The 21,381-nt window shown below is 44.3% G+C and overlaps 1 long non-coding RNA gene across 1 annotated transcript in view; it reads left to right on the top strand.

The window, feature by feature from the left end:
• The first annotated feature begins 19,122 nt into the window (after positions 1 to 19,122).
• LOC124547624 overlaps positions 19,123 to 21,381 on the top strand; it is a 59,524-nt gene continuing 57,265 nt past the window's right edge. Inside the window, exon 1 of the long non-coding RNA XR_006967694.1 lies at positions 19,123 to 19,250. This is a non-coding gene — a long non-coding RNA (uncharacterized LOC124547624). The remainder of the gene's footprint in view (positions 19,251 to 21,381) is intronic.

Raw genomic sequence — 21,381 nt, 5'->3', positions numbered from 1 at the left:
AGATGAAACACCAGTTTATATTCCAGATGCCTAAGTACATTATGGAGCTACTTTTTTTGCTATTTTCATAGAGACGTGCATTGTTCTTTCTTGCCTGCTTCAAGAGAATGAATTTTTTGTCATAAATGGACGTTAAACAAGAACATGTAAAAAACTGGAGTAAAATCTTAAAAATAATATCATTCTTGAAAAATTAAATACAGCACAGCGCCTATAAGACGAAAAATGGAAAATTAAATTTACGTTTCTATAGTCAGATTATCGAGATTTTAGTACTCCTTAACAATGCATATTTCATAAGGAAAAAACGACTAATGCCAGCAAGCTCTGGGCATTACTGATAAACTGTAATAAAATAAAATAAAGCTTCCGATCGAGTGAATGACGAAACTACTAAAAGTGTGCGCCGTGCAACTCAGAAACCCTATTGAAGTACAGGGCGTGCAACGCTTGCCGCAAGGCTACGTTCTGTAGCACTAGCAGCTTATGTACCTTGTCTGAAGCAGTCATAATGACAGAAGCAGTGTAGTCCCGCAAGGAACGCGCATACTCCAAGATGGGCAGTATAACCCAACTGGATTATGAATGATTGTTGCAAGTGAAATCGGTGTTGAAGCTTGTGTTAGTGGTTCAGAAATGCAAAATATAGGAATTGTTATCCATACAGTATTTTTAATGGTATGAAAACAGTTAATTGAGACAAAAGTGCTTACGATGATACCAACAGAAACTAATGTAAATGACGGGAAAATGTGAAACCTGAGAATGTAAAAACAAGTGTTACTATAGACCCCTAATTGTAATGTTAACTTATGTACTTGTTTATAACATTGACCACGTACTGTAAGTGCTCTGTAGAAAGTAATAGTAAAAAATGATGAGCACATAGCAGGATCCTCAGAATATGGAATTAAGTTTCTGGAGAAGCGGTTTGCCCCAACCGACATGAACACCTGTGGGCGCCCATGGCGACGAGATACAACGTCTCCGAGATAGCACCAAGGTGGGGAACAGAAGGATGTGTGTCTGAACGCGACTGTTAAGTGTGTGTGCGGAAATATGCGAACGCGGAAAGTGGAGGTTTGCGGGCAAGTAAGATTACGTAACAATATGCAGCGCTGAGCGGCTGCAAGTAGAATTGTTTAAGCTACACGCAGCACCGACCTGCGAGCTCACTCATGCGTGATAAACATGGATCAGAAGTTCCTGTGCTTGCTTTGCTTCCGAAGTTCCCAGTGCGATCATGAGTATGGAACCACCCTCGCGTTCAAACGATGTGAAGAATGCTCCTTTCAAAAACGTTTTTGATTCGTTTCTAAAAGTGGCGAGCCAGCCGGGATGGCCGAGCGGTTCTAAGCGCTACAGTCTGGAAAAGCGCGACCGCAACGGACGCAGGTTCGAATACTGCCTCGGGAATGGGTGTGTGTGATGTCCTTAGGTTAGTTAGGTTTAAGTAGTTATAAGTTCTAGGGGACTGATGACCTCAGATGTTACGTCCCATAGTGCTCAGAGCCATTTGAACCATAAAAGTGGCAATTTCCAAGATGGTTGTTAGGTAGGAACCTAAGAGTAGAGACTGAATTTAATAATTAATGGCATAGAGTTGAAAGTTTACGGTATTAGACTGAAACGCCATAGAAAGTGGTATAGGCATGCGTATTCAAATACAGAGATATGTAAACAGGCAGAATTCGGCTTTGCGGTCGGTAACGCCTATATAAAACAACAAGCGTCTGGCGCAGTTGTTAAATAAGTTACTACTACTGCGATGGCTGGTTATCAATATTTGAGTTTGAACGTGTTGTTACAGTCGGCTCACAGCATCTCCGAGGTGGCGCTGAAGTGGGAACTTTCCTCTACGACCATTTCAAGAGTGTACCGTGAATATCAGGAATCCGCTAAAACATTAAATCTCCGACATTGCTGCGGCCGGAGAAAAAGCCTGCGAGAACGAGACCAACGACGACTGAAGAGAATAGCTCAGCGTGACAGAAGTGCAACCCTTCCGCAAATCACTCCAGATTTCAATGCTGGGCCCGTCAACACCGACGTTGGATTGTTGATGATTGGAAACATGTTGCCTGATCGGACGAGTCTCGTTTCAAATTGTATCGAGCGGACAGACGTGTGCTGGTATGGAGACAACCTCATGAATCCGTGGACCCTGCATGTCAGGAGGGGATGGTTCAAGTTGGTGGAGGCTCTGTAATGGTGTGGGGCGTGTGCACTTGGAGTGATATGGGACCCCTGATACATCTAGATACGACTCTGATAGATGACACGTACGTAAGCATCCTGTCGGATCACCTGCATGCATTCATGTCCATTGCGCATTCCGACAACTTGGGAAATTCCAGGAGGACAATGCGATACCCTTCACGTCGAGAGTTGCTACTGAGTGGCTCCAGGAACACTCTTCTTAGTTTAAACACTTCTGCTAGCCACTAAACATCTCAGGCATGAACATTATTGAACATGTCTGAGATGCCTTGCAACGTGCTGTTCAGAAGAGATCTCCACCCATTCGTACTCTTACGGATTTATGGACAGCTCTTAGAATTCTTAGTGTCAGTTCCCTCCAGCACTATTTCAGACATAGTAAGAGTCCATGCCACGTCGTGTTGCTGAAGTTCTGCGTGCTCGCTGGGGCCCTACACGACAGGTGTACCGGTTTCTTCGGCTCTTCAGTGTAGTAACAACAAAGTGTCAGTAAACGTTTATAAGGAACCGTTTGTGAGATAATGGCAATTTTCTGGTTACCAGCCACTACTGACTTGACTCTATGTAAGCCGGTCGGAGTGGCCGTGCGGTTCTCGGCGCTACAGTCTGGAGCCGAGCGACCGATACGGTCGCAGGTTCGAATCCTGCCTCGGGTACGGACGTGTCTGATGTCCTTAGGTTAGTTAGGTTTAATTAGTTCTAATTTCTAGGCGACTGATGACCTCAGAAGTTAAGTCGCATAGTGCTCAGAGCCATTTGAACCATTTTTTGACTCTATGTAAACACCGCATGCCAGTCTGTGTTGTGGTTTTTGTTTACATTTTAGAAATGTGGAGTTGTAAACAAAACGGACACGATATAGTACAGTACACAGTGAGAGTACTACTCATGTCAGCCGTTTGCAGAACGGCAGTTGTGTTGTACGAGTGTTGGTGGTAACATTGAACATTACAGTAAGGAGAACTATGAGGATATGTATTTCTTTTATTGTAGGGCTAACGGCAAGCGCCAAGAGTCGAACGTTTGCAAGGTTGCATCAGAGCCTCCGACAAAATGTGAAATTTGCACATGTTGCGGGAGCGGATAGGTCTGCACGAATGACACCTGTGCTTGAAGATGTGGTACTGGAAACAGTCGAACACTCTCGACGAATCTACACAAGCAGACTTGCCACAGAAATTCCTGGAATGAGCGACAGTAGTGTTTGGAGAATAATGCTTCGCAGTGCAATATACCCGCACCACCTTCAACGAGCCCAGTGTCCTAGTGAGGCGAACATTGGTCCTAGACTAACGTTCTGTCATTGGATGCAACAACAAGCCGTAGGCAACACTAAGTTTGACAATAACATTTTATTTGCAGATGAAACGGGGTTCACTCTTGGTGGTGTGTTTCATTATCACAATTCTCGCTTTTGGAGTCATTTGGGCTCTAACGCATGTGCTATGCATGAGTCTCCACATCAGCGACGTTCTTCATTGAATGTGTGCTTAGAGGTACTAGGTGATCGTCCTACTGGGCCGTACATGTTACCCAAACATGCTCAATGGACGAATTTACCTTCAGTTTCTGTGGCTTCATTTTGCAGGACTCCTTGAGGATGTCCCCTCAGAAGAACGCCGTAGGATGTAATTAATACATGATGGTACCCTAGCAATATTTTGCTACTGTGGTGAGACGACACCTAATGTGGTGATATGGTGATTGATGGATTAGACGAGGAGGATCTGAATCCCATGCATATTTGGGTTGGGGCACTTTAAAGGTGTATGCTCCAATTCTTCAAACCCGTTAACCGGACTGGCGTAGATGAGACTTGTCAGAAATTTCGAAATGATCCAGGCATGCTTGAAGGGGCGACGGGCACAAAGACGACACTCTGAACTCCTCCTTTAACTAGGAGTACAATCATGTAACTGTTGTCACGTTCATTCCAAAACCCGCAATTCTACCAGAGTATCTGTAAATGCTTTTCTTAATATTGTACAGTCTTGTTACCTTTTCCTAACTGTTGCGACGTCCACACAGTATCAAGTCAGTGGTTGCTGGTAAGAACAGAGTCGCAATTGACTCGCAAACTGTTCGTTTGCTGGCCTACGTTTGCTGACACTTTGTTGCTTCTCGTATCGTATACTTCCAACAGTACGTCCTTAACGCCATTATCTCGGCAGTGGCGCGTAGGAGTGCGGTGCTCCCCATATGATGAATTTCCATAGTTAATTGCTAGATGGCATGTTATATTGCTTTGTGGTTCCTAGTAGCTGCTACGAGATGTCAGTACAGTGGTACAAGAGGGATTTTGTAACTTTAGTTGTGAACAGGATTTCGTGAGATACTGTTGAAACAAGTTTGAGCATGCTGCTATTTGTAAACCCCTCCACACCTCTCTCGTCCAATAAGAAGAAGTAAAGGAAGCTATTTCACTGTATATTTGTACATATTTGCATAAGATGTGACATACGACCGTATAATTAATAGCAAATATTGTTATAGAGTATATGGATTGTTATGAGCGAGAAGGGGACAAACTGCGAGTACTGATTGATGTCTTACTTGCGGAGGGACCAATTAATTGCGGCCGTGGAGATGAAGAGGGTCTGTTATTGTTAGTGATCGGTACATATCATCAGAGCAAGAAGAAGGTGAAAACGATGAAGGTGAAGTCAGTGATAATTATTATGTGGGAAAAGATGGAACGACTAGATGGAGAAAAGAAGTTCTACGACCTAATGTTAGAACGAGATCGACAATATTATTTCCCGTCTTCCAGGCGTCGTCAGTGATACCAAACAGTGTGCTACACCATTAGCGTGATTAAATATCTTTATATTTCCTAATATTATTGAACGAAATTGATTTGTTTACAAATAAATGCACATACAGTCAGAGAGAGCAGTATTCACAAAAAGAAAGACACTGAAACCTGTAGCGAAGCATGAAATGACGTCACTGATCCCCTGTATTTAGCAGGAGCCTACAATGCAAATTTGGAAGACATCTGGGCATCTGATGGAACTGGCATAAATATTTTTTGGGGCTACTGTGTCCCTCCAAGGATTCAGATTATCCTCGCAGTATCCTCGCTTTAATGACCAAGATACTCGAGCAGCCACGAAGGAGGTTCAATTAGAGACGTTCTAGACCAGTTTGTGACTAACCGTATGAAACTTTTGTCAGTGAATGTGTTACATTGGATGAGAGAAGCTTATGACTACAAATTTGTATGTCATTAATTATTATTAAATGAAATTCCATTTTATTATTGTCACTGTATATTAATAATATACAGTATTGTTAATCCATAGTAGTAGCTTACAGTTAATTAAACCACTAATTTCGATGTGAAAATATTAAAAAAAAAAGAACTGCATGGGGTGTACTACACCCCACACAGCACTAGTGTTAGAATTCCAGGCCACACCGCTGAACGAATAATTACGGTACACTCTGTATACGGGCGTTTGTTTTGACGTCACTTCCTTAGGCCGTGCGGTTGGAAACTGCCTCTCCGCAAATCTCCGGCATTCCGGTTAGTTCGCTTGCAATTGACACGGAAGCGACACGAGCGGTGAGTGGGGGCGAGCAGCTGGCGGCTGGGTCGGCGCGGCGCGGCCACTGCCGCTGACGACTGCGGCCTCGGCCCGACGAATGGCGGTCGCGTGTCCCGGCCGAGTAAGAAGCGGCGAGCGCACCGGTTCCCAGATGGATCGGACTAGCCGCCTCGGCGCTAAATAAGGGAAATGGCTGCAGAGGTTGTTGACACAGCGCGGCAGCTTTTTGCCGCGGGCTAACGGCACGGCGCCGCTGCCTGCGCGCGGCACGCACCGGACGCCAGCCGCAGCCTCGCTGCCGGGTAGCGCGCGCTACGGCGGCGCCGGACCGCAGGACCGGCGGCTCCCATTTGGACGTGGCTGCTAGGCTAACGGGGACGCCGAGCTCCGCAAATAACGCGTGACTGACGGAAATAGCAGTGTGCGCGCTCGTCGAAAGGGAATTAACCACTCGTTTGGCAACTTCTCCAGTGCGATAAGTACAGGTGGTCCCAAGACTAGGATCAAAAATACAGGGTGTTACAGAAAGGTACGGTCAAACTTTCAGGAAACATTCCTCACACACAAAGAAAGAAAATATGTTACGTGGACATGTGTCCGGAAACGCTTACTTTCCATGTTAGAGCTCATTTTATTACTTCTCTTCAAATCACATTAATCATGGAATGGAAACACACAGCAACAGAACGTACCAGCGTGACTTCAAACACTTTGTTACAGGAAATGTTCAAAATGTCCTCCGTTAGCGAGGATACATGCATCCACTCTCCGTCGCATGGGATCCCTGATGCGCTGATGCAGCCCTGGAGAATGGCGTATTGTATCACAGCCGTCCACAATACGAACACGAAGAATCTCTACATTTGGTACCGGGGTTGCGTAGACAAGAGCTTTCAAATGCCCCCATAAATGAAAGTCAAGAGGGTTGAGGTCAGGAGAGCGTGGAGGCCATGGAATTGGTCCGCCTCTACCAATCCATCGGCCACCGAATCTGTTGTTGAGAAGCGTGCGAACACTTGGACTGAAATGTGCAGGAGCTCCATCGTGCATGAACCACATGTTGTGTCGTACTTGTAAAGACACATGTTCTAGCAGCACAGGTAGAGTATCCCGTATGAAATCATGATAACGTGCTCCATTGAGCGTTGGTGGACGACGAAACTAAAATGAGCTCTAACATGGAAATTAAGCGTTTCCGGACACATGTCCACATAACATCTTTTCTTTATTTGTGTGTGAGGAATGTTTCCTGAAAGTTTGGCCGTACCTTTTTGTAACATCCTGTATACAGACGACGTTCTCGTTGTCGTGGTTGTTGTTGTGGTTGTGGTCGTTTCAAGCAGCTGCTCTCTTCGATGTTACGTATCTACAACCTATGCCGGCCGGAGTGGCCGTGCGGTTCTAGGCGATACAGTCTGGAACCGCGAGACCGCTACGGTCGCAGGTTCGAATCCTGCCTCGGGCATGGATGTGTGGGATGTCTTTAGGTTGGTTAGGTTTAAGTAGTTCTAAGTTCTAGGGGCCTAATGACCTCAGAAGTTGAGTCCCATAGTGCTCAGAGTCATTTTTTTTCTACAACCTACACCTACTTGAACCTGCGAACCTGCCTACTGGAGTCAATCTTTGCTTTTCCTCTACAGTTCTAACCAAGCCCCAACCCACCCACTCACCCACCCAGCCACCCACACACCCACTCTCTCTCTCTCTCTCTCTCTCTTTCTCTCTCTCTCTCTCTCTCACACACACACACACGCACACACACACACACACACACACACACACACACACACGTTTCTCTTCATTGCCAAACTGATTGGCCTCGACGCATCAGGATATGTCTTATCGACCGATCCCTTCTTTCAGTCAAGTTATGCCATAAACATCTTTTCTCCCCAATTCGCGTCAGTACAAACTCTACTGGCAAACGCTGCAAGAGGGGCGTTGCGCTTTGAAGAAAGGTTTGCTGTTCATTATTTCGAGAGCTTACTTCCAAGAAAAGCCGGAGAAGGTATTTCTTCCTCCCACGTTGCTGTTGTTGTTGCTGCTAGAGTCTTCAGTCCGAACATTGGCTTGATGCAGCTGTCCATGCTACTCTGTCCTGTCGAAACCTCTTCATCTCTGTGTAACTACCGCAATATACACCCTTTTGAACGTGCTTACTATATTCACCTCGTGGTCTCCCTCTACAATTTTTATCACCCACTTTTCCCCCTACTTATTTATTTAGCGTATGGCTGGAGATACAACATCTATCATGATTGAAATTTACACTTGTATGTCTAGATTACGAATGTAGTCTATAGTTTGTGGAATCGCGAGAGCAAAGTCACTAGCACTGCCATTATACTTTCTTGTCCTACATTCGGTGATGATGTGCTGGATCTCGTGTTGTGTAGCACCACAGTCACACTCAGGCGTTGAAGTTATGTTCCACCTGAAGTGGGAGGTTGCAAAGTTCCCATGGTTGTTTCGGATTCTGTTTAGTGTCGACCACTGTCTGCGAGGGAGGTTGAAACCAGGAGGCGGCGTCTTCTTCACAGGAGGCATTATTGGGCAGCATTTGTCGTTAAGTCTCTTCTGCCACTCAGTGGTAGTTTTGTAGTTGATGTTCCCCCTACTACTAAACTGGTGATCCGTTGATGTCTCAGAATGTTTCCTATCAATCGATCCCTCCTTTTAGTCAAGTTGTGCCACAAATTTCTTTTCTCACCAATTCCATGCAGCACCCCCTCATTAGTTTTTTTTTGTTGAGGGCAACCGCAGCTGAAGTAATCCATGTTTCCGGTTTACCTCATTAGTTACATGATCTACCCATATAATCTGTAGTATTCTTCTGAATCACCAATGTCAAAAGATTCTGTGCTCTTCTTGTCGAAAGTGTTCATCATTCACGTTTTACTTCGATACAAGGCTACATTCCACACTAATACCTTTAGAAAAGACTTCCTAACACTTTAGTCTGTATTCTACGTTTGCGGCGGACATTGTGTACAGCAGGGGTGGGACGGATGATGGGTCCTATTGTGATCACACAGGTATAGTTAAAATTAGATCTTCATTATCCACGGGATTCTATGTTTTCTATACACGCACGAGTTTTGGCACCTTGGATATTTTATAATTGACAAACACATCGTTTGACATGGATGTCCACAATACGTATACGCCACTGACAAAGGGCTATATGGACGAATACCGGCTTGGCAATTACATACCCTGCTTGACAGTTGGCAAGGAACAATGGTACAGATTTCACCACATGGGAAAGAAGAATAAGAGACGTAAATAACATTTATGTTTGGCACTGTCCGGACTCCCAACGTAAAGGTCAATATCTACATCTGCATCTACATCTACATCTTACTCCGAAGCCAACTAATGATGTGTGGCGGAGGGTACCACTATCTGATCCCTCCAACCCTATTCTACTCGCGAATAGTGCGTGGGAAGAATGATTGTCGGTAAGCCTCTGTATTGGCTCTAATTTCTAAAATTTTCTCCTCGAGGTCAATACGCGAGATGTATGTGGGGGAAGTAATATGTTGTCTGGCTCCTCCTGAAAAGCGCTGTCCTGAAATTTCAGTAGTAAATCTCTCCGTGATGCAGAACGTCTCTCTTGTAACGTCTGCCAGTGGAGTTTGTTTGGCATCTCCGTAATGCTCTCTCGCCAGCTAAACAATCCCGTGACGAAACGCGCCGCTCTTCGTTGGATCTTCTCTGTCTCCTCTATCAGCCCTACCTGATAGGGATCCCAGACAGATGATCAGTACTCAAGAATCGGGCGAACAAGCGCCTTATAAGCTACTTCTTTCGTGGATAAGTTACATTTCCTTAAGATTCTTCCGATTAATCTGACTCTCGGTAAGAAATATGCCATCCTCGTACACTACTGCACATTTTGCACCTGTCATTCATGGTGACCACCAAACTGTTGAGGTGTCCTTTGGGAATGATGATTACCTGACACTGTCAGCTATATTGGAAGCGACCTCAGAATCTAAACATGGTTGGGCTTCTTATTGCAGATATTTATTCGCCCTTCGGAGAGACTGTCCCACTCCTTTCTCAAGGCGGTTTTCAGTTCTTGTATGGTACGGGAAGGGGGTGTTCTCCGAGAAACATGTCTGCCAAGAGGATTCCATACGGTTTAGGTCCAGGGAGTAAGCAGGCCTTTTCATACGTTCAACTTCTTCACTTTCCTGTGTGTCCGACACATTAGCGGTCGTCCATAAACCAGAGAGTCGGTATCTACTGAACCGCTAAACAGACAGACATGATTCAGAATAACCTCCCTGCAATACCGCTGTGCTGTAACGGTTCCTCGCGCAAATATATGCAGCGGAGTTCGGCCATTGTGCGTACTGCCTACCCACACCATAACAGCTAGGCCGCACCGTTCATAAACATTTTGTGGTGTGAACTTGTACGTCGCTCTCACTCCACACTAACTAGTGGCCAAAATCAGTTCCCACAGTGAAGCGGGATTCGTCGGAGAACATCACTCTGGACCTCTGTTGCTGCATGCTCCCCACACCAACGAACTCTGTCTCTACGGTGGCATGGTTGATGTGTGATACATTTAAAACAGGTTTTCGAGCGTACAAACCGGTCTAGTTTTATAGTCGCGAAATGGTTCTGGCAGAGACACGTGTACCGGTAGCGGTTGCAAAATCTGCAGCGATGTCTGTCCGTTTTCAAATGGCTCTGAGCACTATGGGACTTATCTGCTGAGGTCATCAGTCCCCTAGAACTTAGAACATCTTAAACCTAACTAAGCTAAGGACATCACACACATCCATGCCCGAGGCAGGATTCGAACCTGCGACCGTAGCGGTCGCGTGGTTCCAGACTTTAGCGCCTAGAACCGCTCGGCCACCACGCCGGCTGTCTGTTTTCGCCATTGGGACTACACATAGATCGTCTTCCACTGCGATAGTCCGTATATGACCACCGTCATGCTTTCGCATAGCATATCCACTTTCAGCGGCCGTTTTTAATCCGAGATGACTCTTTTGGACACACTGCGTCAACTGTCGAATGTGTACAGAGTTTTTGTGCGGATTTTGCTGCAGTTAACACGTTCCGCCCTCTACATTTCCTTTTATTATCATTGATCCAGGATTCCGTGCAATTATCAATTGTTCCGGAGCAGTTGGCAGATGTTGCTTAGCAAGTGTCAGTTTTTATTTGACAACTATCAAGCAGAGTATTGTAAATGCGGCTTATGGTCTACAGCAGGATGCCTTTTAACAGACTGAATAACACTGGGGTGGGGAGGGGGGCGGGGGTAGGCTACAAACTTGTCTCACTCCTTTATCAACTACTGCTTCCCTTTAATGTACTTCTACTCTCATAATAACAGTCTGTTTCATGTAAAAGTTTTAAATTACGTTTCGCTTGCTGTATTTTATCATTGCTACCTTCAGAATTCCAGTCAACATCGCGGAAGGCGTTTTGTAATTCTATCTTTCTTCTACCTGTCTTCTAGGATAAATCGTAGGGTCAGTGTTGCCTCGCTTGTTCTCACACTTCTCCGGAACCCAAACTGGTTTCTCTCGAGGCCGATTTCTACCAGTTTATCCTAAGCCTCAGCTAAGGAGAGGAGAGGAACCAGCGATCGGAAATGCATATTTCGGCCGTACGAGGTCTTGAATACCTCATTCTTATGAGTCACGTACTTGGAAATTGCTTAAGTTTCAGAACATTTAATTGCCAAACGCGTCGACGTTGGTGGCATTTCCTTAGCAAACGATATGCAGTCGTCTAGGATGTGTCCACTGTGGAATTTACCAAAGATTGGATCACTGTAGTCTTCCTGAATAACATAGTTTACAGTGAGCGACGACTGAGAAACGGACAGATGTGTTCGTTGTCACTCTTAATTAGCGTCATTTATGTACCTTCATTGTCTTCTTCTTCTTAATTATCCTCAGGTTCGTCTTCATAATTACCCAGGCCTTAAATACACTTTCTGTAGACCATGACGCATTCGCCTGGGATGTCCTTATCAGCAAACGCTCTCTGTAGATAAAACCTCTTACAACAATTATGAAGCTTGTCTTTTGTATGTGGTTCAGCCTTTAGCTTCGTCTTCACAGTGCGTGTAGGTATGAGATTCCCCCCCCCCCCCCTCCCGCCACACCTGTATCTCTCTCTTTCTCGTTCCTGGCGTGTAGCCTGTCTTTCAGGATCCACTGTTTACATAGTTAGGAGAAGTTCAAATGTTCAAATGTGGGTGAATTCCTAAGGGACCAAATTGCTGAGGTCATGGGTCGCTACACTTACACACTACTTAAATTAACTTCAACTATCTTATGCTAAGAACAACGCACACACACACCCCTCGCGGCCACCCCGCGTGGCTATGCAAAGTTATTATATTTTATGTTGGTTGACAGATAGCCTTCGTGCCGCCACAGCCGTCAGTTTCCGTAACAGAGCGAAGTCGTGTGCTCAACCTGTCTCTGAACCAAATAAAGTGTGTTTTGCGTGATATCATTTTAACTGTTTGTGTATTGTGTTTTCTGAGGCCTTGATTTGGAGCAGCCCAGCGTTTGTTTAAACTAACGTCTAAAACTGCCTTAAAAGTGCACTCAGCTTGTCCGATGCTCCATGCCAACGGGCTTTAATCCTCCCCGTGGATTAGATCCGCGAGTGGCTTGTCTCCCTGTCTCGAAACTTAGCTTGCTGCACGTTAAGCTATACGAGCTGGTCTACTCATCGGATTATCTTCTTTTTCTGTTTTAGTATCAAGCTAGTAGTTAAAATATTTCTCGCAATGAAACAAAAACAGGTTGAAATAAAATAAAAATCAAATTAAAAACAATACAATAATCTGCCGTTAGATTATTAGCTCATTATTTTTTTCGTCTGTTTTCTTTTTACATCGTTATCCATTTTGAAATGTGGATAGGGGAACTTTTGCGTTGGAGTTTTTGAAATATATACCGGAACTCTACTGCACTATGTTTTGAAGTTGTGTCGCGATTCGTATTTTTCTGTGATTGTATACGCTACAAAGTGACCTGACTGATCATGCCTCCAGGCCTGACTGATGTTTCCTCCTGTGATTTTCGAACTTTACTGCCAGAAAGGAAAAGAGAGAGAGAGAGAGAGAGAGAGAGAGAGAGAGAGAGAGAGAGAAGTGCACTCAGCTTGGTCGTCAGGTAAGGAAGGCAAGTTCGGATTAAGGAAGGAAATAGGCCGAATCCTTTTCCAAGAAATTATACTGGCATGCGTCTCAAGCGATGTAGGGGAAACCACGGGTAACCTAAATTTGAATGGCCAATTGGGGAAGTGAATTGGAATGCGTCCACGGGGAGATCAACTTTATTTGTTGATTGTTTTGACCTAAGAGACTCTTCGTTCTTCAGTGGCTCATACGAAATCATTTGTCTGGTAGCTTATCCATATTACCTTTTGACTGTACTGCACCAAGAATAGCTGCACACCACAGCAGACACCCCCGATATGGAAAGTGCGTCGTAGTTATACAACTGATCCATGGTACTATGAGTTGACGACACGAAAACTTACTAAGCGAGCATCAGTGAAACAACGCTGCTGCCGTAGATTACAGAACATATCATTAGAGAGTTACCTGCGTAGAGAAGTTGCCCAAAATATAACCACCATGGCCGGCCACTGTGGTCGAGCTGATCTAGGCGCTTCAGTCCGGAACCGCGCTGATGCTACGGTCGCAGGTTCGAATCCTGCCTCGAGCATGGAGGTGTGTGAAATCCTTAGGTTAGTTAGGTTTAAGTAGTTCTAAGTCTTTGGGAGTGATGACCTCAGATGTTAAGTCCAATAGTGCTTAGAGCCATTTGAACCATTTGACCACCATGATCATGACATAGTGTATAGCTACGCAACATGCACTGTCTTACATTCTCAACAGTTACAAGTAACCTAATATGTGTCACTAATTACTTACTAGTATCCCTGCCAGAAAGAAAACTCAAGACAGGGCACAATTGACATCCGACAGCGAAGAAGGCATTTACCAGTGCATTGTAAATGCGACACACATTCCGTGTTAAACCAACCTCCCTAGGCGAATGGTCAGCGTCGCTGCCTTTGGTGCGAAAGGTATCACCTCAGGGTTTTCTGAGGTAGGACTGTCTTGAACGTATCCAGTCAACTTCGCGAGGCCAAATGAGAAAGTGGTTGAAATAAACAAGTATCGTCGTCACTAGTATTCAGCTGGAGAGATTAGCACAGGTCAGCAGTCAGCCGCCTAAGGCCTAGTCTGTGAATGGTATTTACCTTTCAACATACCGCATTATGCCTTCTTTCCACAGATGTGCAGATTGCAGAACGGATTGCAGAACAAAGGTAATTGCGGCAACAAACCAAATGAATTACACTGTAAAAGACCACCGCAGAGGTATGGTTATTGGTTTCAGAGCACGGAGCAAACAACGCTGCTCAACTGCTGAAAGTTTCTCGCTAGATGTCGAAATGACCCAATTCTTGACACTACTACAATTGTATAACGGTCCAAACAGTCCTAGTAAGGATCTTCAGCGTCGAAACACCAATATTATAGCTCATTAACGCACTTTTGCTGTCAAAGGAGTGACCTAACACCGCAAAATTGACGTTCTGTGGCATCGTTGGATGGCAATTCCAGGCATGGGTTCCCATCTTTAATTCTTTTTCCAAAACACCCTCTAAAACCCTTCGAAGTTTGTCGGTATCGCTTTGATACACCCAGTATAACTGAAGGGCAAAAGAGTGCTCTGTAACTGTTACAATCAAAACTATATCTGAGAGAACATCGTAGAGATGTTATTTTCTGAAGTAAATTTGTTGATTAAACGAATGTTCTGGTTTATTGTTATTGCGACTGTAAATCTGATTCGTGAAATCATGGTACCAAAAGACCGGATATTTGCTCATTGGAAGTCTAATCATAACAGGATTGTAAATGACATGCAGCAGCTATCTTTCCATGAAACCCATTTCCCACAATTTTGCAGACTTGTACTTCGACTGATCGTGCCGACATGTCCGTACCACATGTTAGTTTATACCCCATTCTAGTTTATATGGGGTATAAACTGGATTGTCGGCCGGGGTGGCCGAGCGGATCTAGGCGCTACAATCTGGAACCGCGCGACCACTACGGTCGCAGGTCCTTAGGACATGTCCTTAGGACATCACACACATCCATGCCCGAGGCGGGATTCGAACCTGCGGTCGTAGCGCTCGCGCAGTTCCAGACTGTAGCGCCTAGAACCTTTCTTCCATAAATAGGACAGCTGTTAACTGAAATGCAGAAATACTCGTCTTCGAGAAAATAATTAGTTTTTTCCGCAAACTAATATATATTGTATGACTTATTAACGCCCTTCTTGGGAAAACCAAAACTCTTGGTAGTCAAATTTAAAACTCTTCTTCGAGGAAATAAAACTCTTCTTCAAAAGAAATTAAGATCTTCACTAAAAAAATTAAGTGTTCTTCGTAAAAATCACAGCTGTTCTTCGACAAAAAAAGAAGTCTTCTTGAAAAATTAATACTTCTTCGCAACAACTAAAACTCAACTTCCGATAAAATTAGACTGTTCTTGAGAAAGAAAACTAAAAATTCCTCGGGTAAAAAACTTTCCTTCAAAGAAAACTAGACTGTTCTTCGGAAAAAACTACAAATGAAAACTCTTGTTTGGAAAAATTTAAATGTTTTTTTCGAAAAAAAAAATGATACTCTTCTCACAAGGATCAAACTTTTTCTTCAGAAAAACGTGAAAAAAATTCTTCTTTGGAAGGAACTAACAGCGAGAGCACATAGCAATCGTTTTTTCTTATTTATTACACTGTATTTATGGTACGTGAAGTGCAGAAATCAAATATCAACCAACGAAAGCAGTTCGACGCAACTCTCAAAAATTCTCGAGGAAATGGACTTTGAAGACTTTCGAGCGCCTTTAATTTCCCAAATCAAGGTCCAATTTTCAAAGGTATATGTGGTTTACTGGTAGAAAGTTTGCTTGTGATGTGGGCAGTCTGGGTTCGATTTCTGGGTGATGCAAACTTTTAAACTAAGGTACATGTTCTACAAGCATTTCCTCACAAAGATGCAAAAAGGCGTACCGATAGCGTTCCAGACTGGTAATCGCTGGTTCGAGCTGATTTCGATCTTTTTTTTGTTTGTTTTTCATTTAGGTGAATTACATGCATAAAAGGTCATGTCTCGCACGACTGACTCACTCACTGACTCATCATCTAACAGCCCAACTTGAAATTTGGAGACGCTGCCAATCTCACGGTGAAGGCATCGTTTAAGAAGGAGTTTATCGAAATAGAATATGAAATATTTTTTTTTTTTTGGAAAAATTTCGAAGGTAGACTACGAAAATTGGTATTTGGTTTCTCGGTCAGAAATAAATACATGTTTCAGCATTTTGGGAAATTTAACCTTTATGGGGGTAAAATAGTGGGTGAAACTTTGTCTGAAAATAAATCATTATTAAATAACTACTAAATCAGTTTTAAATCTACATCTGTAAAAACTGGTATTTGACTTCTTGGTTAGAAATAAAAAAAAAATACGTCTTTGAGTATTTTCGGAAATTCAACCCCCTAAGGGACCTAAATAGGGTACGAAATGCTTCATGAAATATTTCGTTATGGATGTATTTTCAAAGCTAGAGCTATGAAAATTTGCATGTGGTTCCTTGGTTAGAAATAAAAAATACGTTTGTCACTGTTTTTGGAAATATGGGATGAAAGGCGTTTTGAAAATATACCTCTATTAATGCAGTTATGAAGAGAGAACTACGAAAATTGGTACTTGGTTTTTCAGTCAGCAGTAAAAAGATACTTGTTTCAGCCTTTTTGGAAATTCAGCCATTAAAGGGTAAAATAGTGGGTAAAAGTTTTTTTTGGAAATAAACCATTATTAAAGAATTACTAAAGCATTTTAAAGCTGCATGTATGAAAATTTTTATATGATGTCTCAGTCAGAAACAAAAAAAAAAAAAAAAAAAAAAAAAAAAAAGAAATACGTGGTTCACTGTTTTCGGAAATTCAGCTGCCAAAGGGAATGAAGAATGGGAGGAAAAGTTGTATGAAATTATTTCATTATGAAAGCAATTTCAATGCTAAATCTATGAAAATTTGTGTTTGGTTTCTCTATTAGAAATGTACAAAAAACTTGTGTCATTATTTTTGGAAATTCGACCCCTTAGGGGGTTAAATATGGGGTGCATATTTTTCAGAAAAATGACGTTAGCTAAAAAAGGTAAGTGGACGAAAACCGGTATTTCACTTCTCGGTTAAGGAAAAGAAGATGTTGCAATTTGTCAAAAACGTAAAAAATGGAAGCAGAGGGCGATAAGCTAGTGTAGATACGAAATTTATCAAATGTGTGGTAATTGTTACGTATCTAATTCTAATTTTGCATGAAAAATTCCCCTCTTCTTATTTCTGATTACGCATCGTGCACAAAAATGTTCTTTTCTCTGGAAATATAAATGCTTAATTACCGATCTTTTATGACAAATTGTTAACAAAGATTGTTTAAATTAAAAAAGGATTAAAATTAAATTTATTTATCTTTATATATTTTACACTCCTCCGAAATGCTGTTAGAACATGCACTTTTGTTTAAAAATTTAGAGAAGTCAGGAATCGAACCCATGGCACGCACAGGACAAGCGAGGCTCTTCGATAGCTAGACCTTGACTAGGGGAATTAATGAGGGTCGGAAAACTTGAAAGTAGATCTTCTCAACAATTAGAATTGTATCGGACTGCTTTGGGTGAATTTAACGTACCATATACACAGCTGCCTAATACCATGTAGGGCCCCCGCAAGCACGCAGAAATGCCGCAACACGACCTGGCATGGACTCCAATAATATCTGAAGTAGTGGTGGTGGTGGTTGTTGGGATGTTTAAGGGGGACTAAACAGCTAAGGTCATCAGTCCCCCAAAGTAGTGCTGGAGGGGAATTACACCATGAATGCTGCTCGGCTGCCCATATATCCGCAGGATTACGGGAGGGTGGATATCTCTTATGAAAAACACGTTTCAAGGCATCCCAGATGCGCTCAGCAATGTCCACATCTGGAGAGTTTGGAAGCCATCGGAAATGTTTGAACTCAGAAGAGTGGTCCTGGAGCCACTGTGTAGCAATCCTGAACGTGTGGGGTGTCACATAGTCCTGCTGGAATTGCCCAGGTCGTCAGAATATACAATTGACATGAACGGATGTAGGTGATCAGGCAGAATGTTTACGTACGTGTCACCTGTCCAGTCGTATCTAGACATATCAGGGGCCCCATATCAGTCCAACTGCACACGCCCCACTTTACTACAGAGCCTCCATCAGCTTGAACTGTCCCCTGTTGAGATGCAGAGTCCATGGATTCATGATGTTGTCTCTATACCCGTACACGTAAGTACGCTCGATACAATTTGAAACGAGACTCGTCCGAGCAGGCAACATGTTTTGAGTTATCAACAGTCCAATGTCGGTGTTGACGGGCCCAGGCGAGGCGTGAAGCTTTGTGTCGTGCAATCATTAAGCGTACACGAGTGGGCCTTCGGCTCTGGAAGCCTATATCGATGATGTTTCGTTAAATGGTTCACACGCTAATACGTGTTGGTGGCGCAGCATTGAAATCTGAAGTAATTTGAGGAAGACTTGCACTTCTGTCTAGTTTAAGGATTCTCTTCAGTCGTTGTTGGTCCCGTTCTCGCACGATCTTTTTCCGGCCGCAGCGATGTCGGAGATTTGATGTTTTACCGGATTCCTGATATTTACGGTATACTCGTGTAATGGTCGTACGGGTAAATCCCCACTTCCTCGGTATCTCGGAGATGCTGTGTCCTATTGCTCGCGGCGGCGATTACAACACTACGTTCAAACTCACTTAAAGCTTGATAACTTGCCATTGTAGCAGCAGTAGCTGATGTGACAAGTACGCCAGACACTTGTTGTTTTATATAGGCGTTGCCGACTGCAGCGCCGTACTCTGCCTGTTTACATGTCTTTGTATTTGAATACGGATGCCTTCACCAGTTTCTTTGTAAATCCAATAACCGAGTGATTTCGTTGTAAGAATTGAAGTGAGATCAAAGTGAAAACTGTTCAAGTAAGCAGAGTAGGATTGGAAAATATTCTGCAGCGGGCTTTCGGAACGAGCATTATGTTTCTGACTTGCCTGAATCAGGAGCGTGTTGTGAGCGCGCGCCCCGCGCTGTGTCTGCAGTACCCGGCGCCGGGGCTGTCGCGCACGCCGGACTGCGAGCTGGCGGCGCCGCTGGCGGAGGCCGGCCCCTCGTCGTCGTGCTCTGGCGGCGGCTCGCGCGCCCCGGGCTCCCTGCCGCCGGGCTGCGCGCTCAGCCACGGCGCGCGCGCCCTGCTCATCCGCCTGCTGGAGCCGGAGCCGCGCGCCCGCCTGCGCTCGCTGCTCGCCCTCCAGCAGCAGCCCTTCTTCAAGGACTTCTCCTTCGTCGACGCCAGATCCAAGAAGGTACGCCGAGCACCGCCTCACTCTGTTTACTGGCAATCTAATTTTTCTTACATTCATTATTTTCTTAACATTGACAGGGTCAAATACGCACCAGCTTAACGTAAGTAAGACAAAGGAACGTATTTTCGTGACACATGTAATTTCCTGATATTTTTTTGCTAACTCTCTGCGATCACACCTGTTGGAGCTGCAACGTAACCCCTATCACAAAATTATGAGGGATATTTCATAAATAATGCACACTATTTTTTTATACTTCGACTTTTTTGTCAATAACTCTTTAGAGTCCTTCATTATAGTCTCACTGCTTCTCTATGACTGAATCCCAACTTCTCGGAAGTTCTACACTACTGGCCATTAAAATTCCTACACCACGAAGATGACGTGCTACAGACGCGAAATTTAACCGACAGGAAGAAGATGCTGCGATATGCAAATGATTAGCTTTTCAGAGCATTCACACAAGGTTGGCGCCGGTGGCGACACCTACCACCTGCTGACATGAGGAAAGTTTCCAACCGAGTTCTCACACACAAACAGCAGTTGACCGGCGTTGCCTGGTGAAACGTTGTTGTGATGCCTCGTGTAAGGAGGAAAAATGCGTACCATCACGTTTCCGACTTTGATAAATGTCGGATTGTAGCCTATCCCGATTGCGGATTATCGTAGCGAGACATTGCTGCTCGCGTTGGTCGAGTTTCAATGACTGTTAGCAGAATATGGAATCTGTGGGTTCACGAGGGTAATACGGAACGCAGTGCTAGATCCCAATGGCCTCGTATCACTAGCAGTCGAGATGACAGGCATCTTATCCGCATGGCTGTAACGGGTCGTGCAGCCACGTCTCGATCCCCGAGTCAACATATAGGAACGTTTACAAGACAACAACCATCTGCACGAACAGTTCGACGACGGTTGCAGCAGCAAGGACTATCAGCTCGGAGACCATGGCTGCGGTTACCCTCAACGCTGCATCACAGACAGGAGCGCCTGCGATGGTCTACTCGACGACAAACCTAGGTACACGAATGGCAAAACGTCATTTTTTCGGATGAATCCAGGTTCTGTTTACAGCATCATGATGGTTGCATCCGTGTTTGGCGACATCGCGGTCAACGCACATTGGAAGCGTGTATTCGTCATCGCCATACTGGCGTATCTCCCGGCGGGATGGTATGGGGTGCCATTGGTTACACGTCTCGGTCACCTCTTGTTCGTATTGACGGCACTTTGAACAGTGGATGTTACATTTCAGATGTGTTACGACCCGTGGCTCTACCCTTCATTCGATCCCTGCGAAACCCTACATTTCAGCAGGATAATGCACGACCTCATGTTGCAGGTCCTGTACGGGCCTTTCTGGACACAGAAAATGTTCGACTGCTGCCCTGGCCAGCACATTCTCCAGATCTCTCACCAATTCAAAACGTCTGGTCAATGGTGGCCGAGCAACTGGCTCGTCACAATACGCCAGTCACTACTCTTGATGAACTGTGGTATCGTGTTGAAGCTGCATGGGCAGCTGTACCTGTACACGCCATCCAAGCTCTTTTTGACGTATCAAGACCGTTATTACGGTCAGAGGTGGTTGTTCTGGGTACTGATTTCTCTGGATCTATGCACCCAAATTGCGTGAAAATGTAATCACATGTCAGTTCTATTATAATGTATTTGTCCAATGAATACCCGTTTATCATCTGCATTTCTTCTTGGTGTAGCAATTTTAATGGCCATTAGTGAATTAGTCCATCCAGGACACAATTTGTCTGCATCTGTCGAATCTCTCTCGTGACGGTCGTAGAAAGCTTTTCCACTGAAATATATCGACGCCCACTCGTAGGCTTTTTTCCATTTCGAGAACAAGTCGACGTCTGGTGGACTCATGTCTTGGCTGTAGGGAGGATGTAGCAACACTTCCCATCCGTTTCCGCTCAGTTTTTGGGCTACAACATTCCGATATGCGGGCGAGAATTGTCGTCGAGAATGAGTGGCCCAGCCTCGAGCAACTGAGGTCGGGTTTTGCGCATTTTTCTGTGTAGGTCTTGCACGAAGTTACGGTAATACACTGCTGCGACACTTGTTCCACACGGGACTCTGTAATAATTTTATTTATTTATTTACACGTCAAGTT

This window comes from Schistocerca americana, chromosome 1, assembly GCF_021461395.2.
Source record: "Schistocerca americana isolate TAMUIC-IGC-003095 chromosome 1, iqSchAmer2.1, whole genome shotgun sequence".
Classification (NCBI taxonomy): domain Eukaryota; kingdom Metazoa; phylum Arthropoda; class Insecta; order Orthoptera; family Acrididae; genus Schistocerca; species Schistocerca americana.
This window is presented reverse-complemented; position numbering and strand designations above follow the sequence as displayed.